The 11254-nt window shown below is 34.8% G+C and overlaps 1 long non-coding RNA gene across 1 annotated transcript; it reads left to right on the top strand.

The window, feature by feature from the left end:
* Positions 1-2403: 2403 nt before the first annotated feature.
* Positions 2404-9298, top strand: LOC140145664 (uncharacterized). The gene is made up of 3 exons (XR_011858114.1): positions 2404-2500; positions 8280-8300; positions 9182-9298. It is a non-coding gene; the product is annotated as an uncharacterized lncRNA (long non-coding RNA).
* Positions 9299-11254: the final 1956 nt, after the last annotated feature.

The following is an 11254-nucleotide window of genomic DNA, read 5'->3' as shown; positions in this document are numbered from 1 at the left end:
GCTTCTGCTTCTGCTTAAGTACTGTACTCATCACCCTGTAGGGTTATCTCGGTACAGGTCAGGTCATGTGGGTAGCAGCAAATTAAATCCTGAAGTGTGCTCGGTTGACTAAATTATTTATGTCCAAAGTATCTAAAGCAGTTTTAAAACTGTCCACGCGCGGTGCCAACTTCATTTCCTCAGGCAAAAAGTTTCCATTCAGGTAAAGTTCTTGGATAGAGTGAATATTTTAAACAATCCTTGTTGAAACTGGGTGTCTTATATGAATATTGTCCATGCATACGGTATGTAGAGTGGTAAGTGTTTTTATGAATAAATTGTTCTATGTTACTGGGTAACAGTCCCATTGACTCCTTGTAAATCAGGGCTAGCCTGGCTTTAGTGCGACGATCTTCCAGAGTGTCCCATCCTAGGTCTTGAACCAAAGCAGATGCAACTTGTTTCTCTGCTGTAGTCTCTTGAGACTAAACGCGCTGCTCTTCTTTGAATTTTCCCGACATTATATTTGTGAGTTTTGTGGTGTGGGTCCCAGATAGTATTACAGTACTTACTCCAACCTGGGTCGAACAAGTGCCTTATAGGCAATTGATTTAACATCTGCAGGGCAGCTGAATATATTTCTCCGTAGCAATCCCAGCATTCTATTTGCTTTGTTACTGATCTTGTTTATATGAGAACCCCAGTTCAAGTCTTTAGATATCTCTACACCAAGATAAGGATAACTTTTGACGCCCTCCAATGGAGTGTCGCCCATGTTGTACGCTTGATTTCAGGTTTCCTTTTATGCGTAATTCCATCGAAAAACATTTGTTTTTATTAAAGCTCATCTGCCATGTTTTCTCCCAATCAGAGACTTCATTTTATGTCTGCCTGAAGCTGAAGCTGGTCGCTTGATGACTTAATCTCTCTATATACTATACAGTCGCCAGCAAACAACCTAACTCTGGACTTGATGTTATTTGGCAAATCGTTAATGTATATTAAAAACAGCAATGGCCCGAGAACCGCCCCTTGGGGCACACCAGATGTCACTGTGGCTTCTGATGACGATGCCCCTCCAGAACAACTTTTTGATGTCTTTTAGTCAGAAAGCTCTCAATCCAGGTGAGGATATTATTTCGTATCCCAACATTGTGAAGTTTAAGAAGCAGTATGTTTATGCGTACGGTGTCAAAGGCCTTACTGAAATCCATTATTATTAAGTCAGCTTGGCCTGTAGAGTCCACAATTTTTGCAAGATCATCAATTAAACCTGCAAGTTGGGTTTCACAAGAGAGTCCTTTTCTGAAGCCATGCTGCTTGTCATACAGAATGTTATGATAATCTAGATGATTCATTATGTGATGGTGGATAATGTGCTCCAGTAGTTTACACGAGATAGATGTAAGGGATACAGGACGATAGTTCACCGGGTCTGAACGATCTCCCTTCTTGAAAAGTGGCACCACGTTTGCATTCAGCCAATCTCTTGGGAGCTCACCGGAAGACAGAGACTTATTAAAGATCTTGCTTAAAACAGGAGCCACGCCGATGCACATTCGCGTGAGAACTCTGCCGGGTATTTCATCTGGGCCCGCAGCTTTGTTTGGCTTGATCTCTTTCAGCAGCTTTTCGACACCAGGAGTGGTTATAGTGATGCCGTGATATGTCTGTTATATCATGAGTCTTATGACTAGGGGCATTTCTGTGGTCCTCCTTTGTAAATACCGAGCAAAATTGATCGTTAAGTGCATTTGCCTTTTCTGTTGTCGATGAAGCAAACTTTCCATCAGCTGTCTTCAGGGTGGAAACACCAAACACTTCCTGTTTCTTGGTTTTCAGGAAATTCCAGAAAGGCTTTGTATTGTTTTCTTTCAGGCTACTCCCTCAACCGTATCTCTCCACATAATTTCTGTAGGCCCTGCGAATCTTCCTATCAGTGTTTCTACGCTGAGTTCTGAATTTCTCCCAACTTTTGGAAGTTGATTGATTGTTCATTGATTGTATACATTACATTTACCCAGAAATTCGATCCTAGTTTGCTCTCTTGTTCCAGTCAGATATCTAAGTCGTCGCAGCAGAATGTACACAATGTTGCTTTGCTAAATACAATATTTGTTTGATGTTTTCTTTCCATGATCACAATTTCCCAAATTCATTTCACGTTTGTCATGTTTGTTTTTGGTTGCAAAAATTTATAGTAAAAGGTACCGTAGGGTCCATGTAACCCTAATATACATCACGCATTGGGATACATTTTATTTGTATTATTAAATGCATTTATTTAAAAATGTTATATCCGTATTGTAAATAAAAATATTATAAACACTTTAAATTTTCTTTTAAATGTATAAAACACATAAATATTTTTTATGGATTTATTTTATACTAACGCTAGCTATGCGGTAGTATTTCTACTTGCACAGCGATGACCTCTAATTGACCTGTCAAATAACCTTTGACCGGATGATTGACTGCCACGGCGTTTTGGCCAACACGACTGGAATAGTACAGCAAAATGGTGAGTATTTCATTGTGTTCGCACATTTCTTGGCATTTTTAATTAATTCTAATGGAGAATTTAGATATCTGGCAAAGTGTAGGTGCTAGAATTATCAGTATTTAATGATCAGAAATATGTAAATAAGCTTTCATCTGGGATGCCTAAATTACAATCAGTTCCGGAATGTCTGCTGAATTCGGATCTTGACATCTTGTTCTGTGTTGCACCGAGACGTTCTACAATAAAGCTTGTTAAACTTTGATCTTACTGCACTATTTCTCCACCGATATGGTATGAACAGCAAGATTTTTTTAAAGTCATGCTTACGTTAACATTTTATCAACCCATTTAGTAATGTCTGAACATCATCGAACAATGACATGAATGATGACTCAAATGTAAATTGAATTGAACATTTAAAAAATATGTGATTGTTCAACATGTTCAATCAAGTTCATCACCATGATTACTGTGTACAATGCGTTGAAAAAATGTTAAAGTAATGGAAGTAATAAGTTAGCTGAAATATTTGTCATTTGTATAAAGTTACCGTAGACTAGTGTAGACTTTAGTTAAATTAAGTTTTGTTAATTGATCATCTGTACTTTCATCAGCTCGGGCAGGGCTCAATGATTATCGAAAGTGCTAAGACACGGCGCAGTCTATCACAATTTGCCCTTTTCCATGTTTCTGAATAATCAATGTGATTGTTGACTGCGCTATAACTTAAGTCAGATAAAAAAGATTTGATCTGCGCAATCTGGCTGGGATTTTCTACAAACTTGTGATCTTGCAGTCTGCTTGCTTTCTGCCATTTTGCTCAAGAAGAATGATTTTGAAAAACGCAACTCGATGTGATGATTCCCGTCAGGGATTTTTTTTTTCAAATTCATTAATTAGTCCTCAAAATTCGAGCAAATCAAATGTGAAATTTGATATTTTTAGCTGAAAGTTCTTTCATTTGAAAGAGAATCAAATTACCTAAACAATAACGGGTCAATCATGTTTCTAGTGCATACTTTTGAAGTTACAGACAAAAATGGTGTCACCAAATTGTCCAAAATTGTGTGTGTGAAATTGTGACAGCAGGCACATGTACAATGTAGGCCTACACTACTGTATGTGACCCCAGATGACCTATTCTTTACTGTAAGAAAGCTGTTTTGGATGGTCTTGATTTACACACACATTGCTTTGCTTTTGCGCTTTAACGAGTGTCGACTTGGTGGAACATAGATTGCACTATGTGATAGTTTATGAATCCAGTAATGCCAGTAACTAAGTAAGTCAACGTCAACATCACTTAGGTTTTGGTTATCAAAATTGATTTTTAGTGATTTTTTCCATTGAGCCCCACAGTAAAGCCATTTTGGGACATTTTTTTTAATAAAGGAGCTTTGGCATGGTGGTTTGAGGTGGGAGGGACTTGCAAGCCTGGAAACAAGCAGGCGCCGAGCGATTTTTACCCCACGGTTACTGAGTTTTAACGCCTGGATCCAACCAAAATTACACGCCCAGGCGCCAGAGAAAATCGGTATTTTGCGCCCGGTATCAGTGCTCAGGAAATGGCCCAGTAAAACTTCGTCAGGCAAGTTCATTTCCGCTCAAAATATTGGCCATTTCCAATGTATTTTCAACAAAATGCAGTGCCAAATCTTATCTTTTACCTAACATTTCACCAATTTTCCTTGATATTTGCCTTCAGGGCTCATAATTTTGGCAGTATTTTGCCTTGTTTTCAGGTTAGCTGATCACCACGATCGCTAAACATGAAGGCGGCCATCTTGAATTTTGGCGACAGTGTTTCTAGATATTAACAATTTTCCTAAAATCATGAAATAAAAGGCCAAATTGAATAAAATAAAAAAATTCAATAATTAAAAAAAAAAATGAATAAAAAAAAATAAAATAAAATAAAATAAAATAAAATAAAATAAAATTAAATAAAATAAATTAATAAAATAAAATAAAATAAAATAAAATAAAATAATAAAATAAGACTCAACTGGTCTGTTCAGATATGGCCGCGTGTCTTAAGTTGGGAACCTTTTGTGTGACACAGACAAAATTCAAGAAATTTACGCCTTTTTTGATTCAAACGTTTGCTTCGCAAAAACTAAACATCTCACTCTATTAAAGTATACATATTTTTGAAGCTTTTGCTCCAAGGAATTCAAAAATGACATTATTTTCTTGATAGGGGTAAAGGGTTAAGAAGTTACAAGTACAAATATCTGTGATTTTTCCATAAAAAAGTGTATGACTCGAAAAATTTGGTCCACTGATGAGATACATCCTAGAGTAAAATCTATGTCAGAATTGGATTATTCAAGGCAAGAGCATTCTAAATATGTATAGTTTTACAGGTATCCCTATAAAGGTAATCGTGATACATGAGGATGAAAATTACCTTCATAAAATTTGCTGTAAAAATCGTCACATTGTTATTTCAGCATAATGTGTAGGAAAATCATGTCCAGAGTGCTTTCTGGTTATACACACATGCTCTCTAAACATCAAAAATACAAGTTATATAACTATGAGCCTGTCTAACATGCTTTAATCCTCAGTTTTTACCCATCTTGGCTGTCCTAGCTGAATCAAAGCGCCAGTCACGATAATGAACACAAAATGTCTTCATGGTCTGCATTTTGAAGAACACAATAATTTGCTTTTTTCTTGCTCTGTGAAAGGTCAATACCAACATAATATTGTACAATATTTTGCTTTGGTACAATGGCTGGTCTTTCATTTACTTTCAAACACCCTTCTCTTGTAGTCACTTGATAATTATGAGTGAAATTCCATAGCCGTGGAGTGGCTGCCTCTGCAATCGACATTTTTAATGTAGGCCTATGGTTATAGTCAGAATGAACAAAAGCTACTTCATTGACTGTTTACAATAATGCCTTCTGATGCAACTTTTAAACAAGTGGTAATCATATGAATCACTTGCTAAAATGGCAATTACTGATCCTTGGCAATAAAGTTTGCCATTTCTTCACTTTCAATGACACTTTTTGTTGGTGCTTTAGATGTAGAAGACTTGATCTTTGCTGGTGTCTGATCCTGCAAACCTTACAAGCATGAAAATCAGTTTATAAACATGCCATACAATAACATGACAGCTCTCTGACATTCAGTTTTCCATCACATCACAGTTAACAAATGCTACAGAGCGCGAGAGCGGAGCTTCCGGGTGTTTGGACCTGTTATGGGCCATTACTTTTAGTTCTTGATACTGTTAACTCTGCTCCTTGACCTAGATTGTGATAATTAAATTATCAGTTACATTTTAAACAATGTTGCATTTTATTTTTAATATTATTAATTGCTTAACAATAACAGCATAAATGAGAGGGAGTATAATGTTTGACCTGTAGGAAAACGTAGTTTTTCAAAATACAATGTAGTTCATACAATTTCTAATGATCAGACTCGTTTTTGGATCGCAAAATTATTTTAGCCTTTGGCCATGCGTTTTGAGTTGGGCCGGTAATGCGTTACATGTTTTCGCGAGATAAAAATTGCATGTTTTTTCGTTTAGATATGCATTTCTTTCACATATTATACCCAACATATATAAGAGTATACATTTTCTTGCTGCAAATGAACCAAGGAATCCAGAAATGCACTTTAAAATGGCACAGGGTGTAACACTAAGGAGTTATGGAACTGAAAAATACCAAATATTTTAGGGAAAAAATGTAAAATTTGACAAATTAAAAATAAAAGTTAGCTTCACCCCACATATTTAAAAGTTCCATATTTGAATTCCTCTCAGTCAGAGCTTTAAATGCATATATAACATCATAGGGTTCAATAAAAATAAAATGATTTTGCGCCAGCCTCTTTCAAGGCATATTTTCCCATTGACTTCAATGTGTAACCCGAACAGAAAATAAAATATGCAAAATTGCTTCTCAAAGCAAATTAAATTACCTGGAATATGATTGTATGGTGTTATAGTATGCAGTTTAAAGTGAATTGAAAAAAAAAAAAAAAAGAAATGGACCTCTAGCATCATATGACCCCTGGGGGTCACTTTTATCAAATTTGCTCCTCCTGATCCTCCTCCTCCTGATCCTCCTCCACCCCGCACATTATGCTAATTAGATGCAAATTATTCAAATGTTAATAACTTTTACAACTTTTTAAGGTTTACTGTATTGGTACGTCTCATCACAAGCTTTAATTTGACACCAAATTTAACTACATAGGCTGCATATTAACTGAGAAAATGAAAAAGATGAACCCTAAAATGTCGCACGCATGTAACATCTCCACCTATTTACTGGCCCAACTCAAAACGCATGGCCCTTTGCTAATTAACAACTCGTTAAGTGTCATTAATCTAATAATTTAGAACATTACAGGCCAACGATTTGTTTAATTCTTTATTAATTACTTGTTTCTAAAATACAGCATTAATGAGGGGTGGATATTTGACCTCTATCACAGTGGTTCAAACTCCCAACACAATTTCTGAATGTCAGAGCTTTTGTCGCATCATCATTTTATTCTTAATTAGCAGCTCGTTAAGTGTCATTAATCTGTATAATTAAAGTAAAATTTATAAAATATTACAGCAGAACTATTAATAAGTCCATTCAAATACATCTATTAACCACACAATATTAAATTACTAACAATTTCAAGTGGATCATAGTCGGTCCCTATAAAAATTCATTTTTCCCATAGAGATTACATTGTACCGTGTCCGCAAGATCCGTGTCCGTGATCCTCCCACTTTGCACTTCGTTAACTTATTGGTCCGTAAAATTAATTAGCAATGTCAGATTACTTATCTTTTGGTATCATGTTAAAGCAGAATAAATTAGCTTTCAAATGAATGTAAACTTGAAGGATTTTGATGCTGTCTTCATAGTTTAAATAAAGAGAAAAGTCGAAATTTTCAGTCAAAGTGTCACACCTCCCACTTTTCCAGGGTCCCAAGTCAAGACACACGGCCATATAACATTCATTGTATAACTTGTTATTTGTTAACTTGTGACAATAATTAATAATATAATAAGTTATAACAAATAACATGGATCTAAAAGTCTCAGGTGAGCATCGAAAGCTGTAGAAATAACAAAAATAAGCATTTTGATACTTTAAGAAAAATGACTCCTGGCTCTTTAAAATGGCTCCTGGTTCACTAGAAAATTACAGGACCAGGAGCCGCTTCAAATGTTTGGCCCTGGTTCAGACCGACTTATTTCCAGGCCTGGGGACTTGTTCTTATAAAATGAAAATAGAATATATTAATTGAATTTGGTAATTAAAACAAAATTACAACTTTTAGTGGTGTCTGTATTTTTGTACATATTAGGCCAAGGAAAGTCGATTTTGAGTTTCCCGTCACCCGCCCTCACTTCATTTTCTGACCCTCACTTGAATTCATTATTGTGATTTTCCAAAAAATACAGATAAAAACTGGTTATATTTGCACACAAAAAATGAATATCCCTTTATTTTTTGTGGAAAAATCTAAATCAAAACATGCATTTTGCTGTCAACCTTGCAAACTCTTTTTTTAATATACTTTTGAATCTCATTTGGGCTAAACATCCATCTTCAAGTGAGTGAGCGGCAAATAACAACACATTTTACATGCGTGTTGGTCAAATAATGAAAGGCAGAAAAATAATGAATAATGAATAATGAAAAAGTTACCTCACTTGTTTTCAGACATTATGTGACGGGAAACTCAAAATTGACTGTTAGGGGCCTTATGTGTATTAGTATTTATGGTTGTTTTAGTAAAATTTTTTTTTTTAATCTTCTCTTTCAGCCTCTGAGACTAGACATCAAGGTAAGAGCAACATCTTATTTCCTTAAAATTAAAGGTAGCACTACCAACAGGCAAAGTACTTGTGCTTGGAATGCAAATTCGTACTCATGAGGACTGATTATTATACCACCCATTTCCATGTCTGTTGTCTAGCAAGTCATGCCTGGCATTGCGTACATGAAGTTGTGTTGTGCGATATCAAGACTGCACCTTAAAAATATGCTGTTATAAGAGACGCAAAGTGGGTGCAGCATTTTAGTCTCTTGCACTTCATGGAATGATCGGTCGAAGACTGATCGGTTGTCAGGATTCAGGGTGTTAAGCAGAGAATTTTAATGAACAATTGCCATCAGGTATTAAATGTTTAATTTAACAATTTTCACATCATGGAAAGGATGTACAATGTAAAAGCAAAGAATTTGCATACAACATTTTTTGAAATTGAGAGCTGGGTGGAATGGATAGAATCCCTATGATTTGACTTGACAGAAAGATATTTCATTTAGAGTTATTTTAAATTGTTATTTGTACATGTTTGTCTAAATCTACACTAAGGCCTAAAAATAATTGTTTGATTGGCGTAACATTAAAAAAAAAAAATTAGGGTCGGTCGGTTGGTAAATTTTTTTAATTATTTTTTTTTACACACATTTTATGCTGTAAATTGCTTTTTTTTAATTTAATTTTTTTTTTAAATCAATTTTTGCAAAATAATAAAAAAAAAAGTCTAGGGTCGGGCCTATTTTTAGGGTCGGTCGGGTTACGCCAATCAAACAATTTTTTAGGCCTAAGTACTCAGCAAAGTTACATAGAAGCGATATCTTTGTAGATTGAAGCTATTGTACTTCACTATCACTGTTTTAATTCTTTGTGTGTGATTTTTGCTGTTTTTCCTATTTTAGCGTAAGCTGTCAGCACGGTCTGACAGAGTAAAGTGTGTTGACCTGCACCCAACAGAGCCATGGATGTTGGCTAGTTTATACAATGGTAATGTCCATGTATGGAACCATGAGTCACAGGTGAGAACATAAAAGAATAGGAGCAATTTGAAAATAATGGACCTTGAGAGACTGAGAACGTAAGAAAAAGAATAGGACCAATTTGACAATAATGGCTATATCACCCTAATCCTTATTAAAGGAAAATGAAAAATGAATTCCAATGATTCAAGAAACTTCCTGGAAGCCAATATTGTATATCTTCATAGGTCTTGCAGTTCTTGAGTTTAGACTAATAATATATATATGGTCATGTTTTTTGAGGTGGGCACCCAAAAAAGGTGGAGCTGTCACATTTTCCAAAAACAATTTTCTTCTTCTTCATATATTTTTGCTAAAATCCATCATGAAGAAATGGTTTTGGTCTCATTTTGAAGATAAATTATTAATCTAATGAAATAGTAACAAATACAGTTGAACAAATGTATTAATTAATTACAACTGCTTAATTAAGTTAATTAGCCAGGTGTGGAGCCGGTAGAGGAGGAGCCGGTAGAGGAGGAGCTCTGTGTAAATCCAATGAGAAGCTGGTGTTCAATAATAAAATACATGCACTTTGTTGCCTAGTAGAAGTGAAAATGCCTTTGCATAATGTTAATCTTATTTTTTAACTTTCTATAACTATAATTGCCTAGCTAATCTTAATAAATTTAGTAATTAAGGATTTAACAAGCTTTTAATTAATGCAGGGGAATGTGTGTCTGCAATGCAATGGGCTTTAAATTTAATTTGCATGCATGAAGTAAGGAATGAAAATAAATCTCATCTGTCATAAATAGATCCAATTGTTTTATCTTTGAAATATCTATCAAATAAATCTTCTCAAGGAGATTATTGCAGTCAAAGGATTTAATCTGATGACATACTGATCTCTGGTTATTATTAAATAGTTTATTGATGTAGGCTAATTGTGCATCTATATATGCCTACATGTACATGTACCATTATTACAATTTATTCACTGTAAATTGATTTTTGAAACATCCTATATGGAATTGGATATTTAAATGTGATATTATAGCAATTCTTTAAACTATTTTGTTTCCAAATTTAAAGTGCATAAAATTTGCTTACAAATGGCACTTAGGGAAATCTTACATTAAATTAAACAATTTAAAATACAACTTTTTCACACCCTGTATAACACAATGGACTTAACAAATATAGTGCAAACTAAATATTTAATGAAAGGACTAATTGTGTACATTCCAAATATCAAGTTCATTTTCCAATTTAATATACAATGTAGAAATATTGGAGTGGTAACGAAATGTAATTTTTTAGGTATTTTTCAATGGAATCACCCTGTATATTTTTTGGCACACCCTGTATATCCACTCAAATTTAACAGATTTGCAATCCTGACAATATATGCTTTCTAAAAATATATACTTTTACATAGTTTGGGTGAAAACTTTTTTAAATATAATCAGAAATGCAAAAAAGGAGTTGATTTTGACAAATTGCAAGATGTGGACTTAATTGGGTCCCACCTCAAAAACATGACCATATGTAACCTGCATGGAAATTAGCCTACATGGATAGCTGCCCTCTATATATGCTAATTTGCATTTAACAATTAATTTATGACTGGTGGTGTGCTCCTTGGGCAGTACCTCTATAGTCAGCACCAAGGACACACTTAACCACCATCTTCTCTCCCTCTGCAGGTTGTCCTTGGTACTGGTACCCTACATCAGCAAAATAAACCTACTATATGTATATGTCTATGAGAGTAAAACCTGGAGTGAAAATAAAGCGTGAGTGTACATGCAACTGAACATTATTATTGGATTGAACTGACGTTTGATTATTATTGTTACAAGTACCCAGTACATTTTAAGTGCAATAACGCGAGAAAGTCCCATGGTTGAAATTTGGGCAAATCTAAACAACAAGTAATTTAAAAAGGCCACAAAATACCTGTTACATATATGTGACCCCTCGGCACAACTGAGCCCGGATGTTGCCAGTGCC

This window comes from Amphiura filiformis, unplaced genomic scaffold (genome assembly GCF_039555335.1).
Source record: "Amphiura filiformis unplaced genomic scaffold, Afil_fr2py scaffold_540, whole genome shotgun sequence".
Classification (NCBI taxonomy): domain Eukaryota; kingdom Metazoa; phylum Echinodermata; class Ophiuroidea; order Amphilepidida; family Amphiuridae; genus Amphiura; species Amphiura filiformis.
Note: the sequence above shows the minus strand (reverse complement) of the source record. Positions and strands in the feature narration are given on the sequence as shown.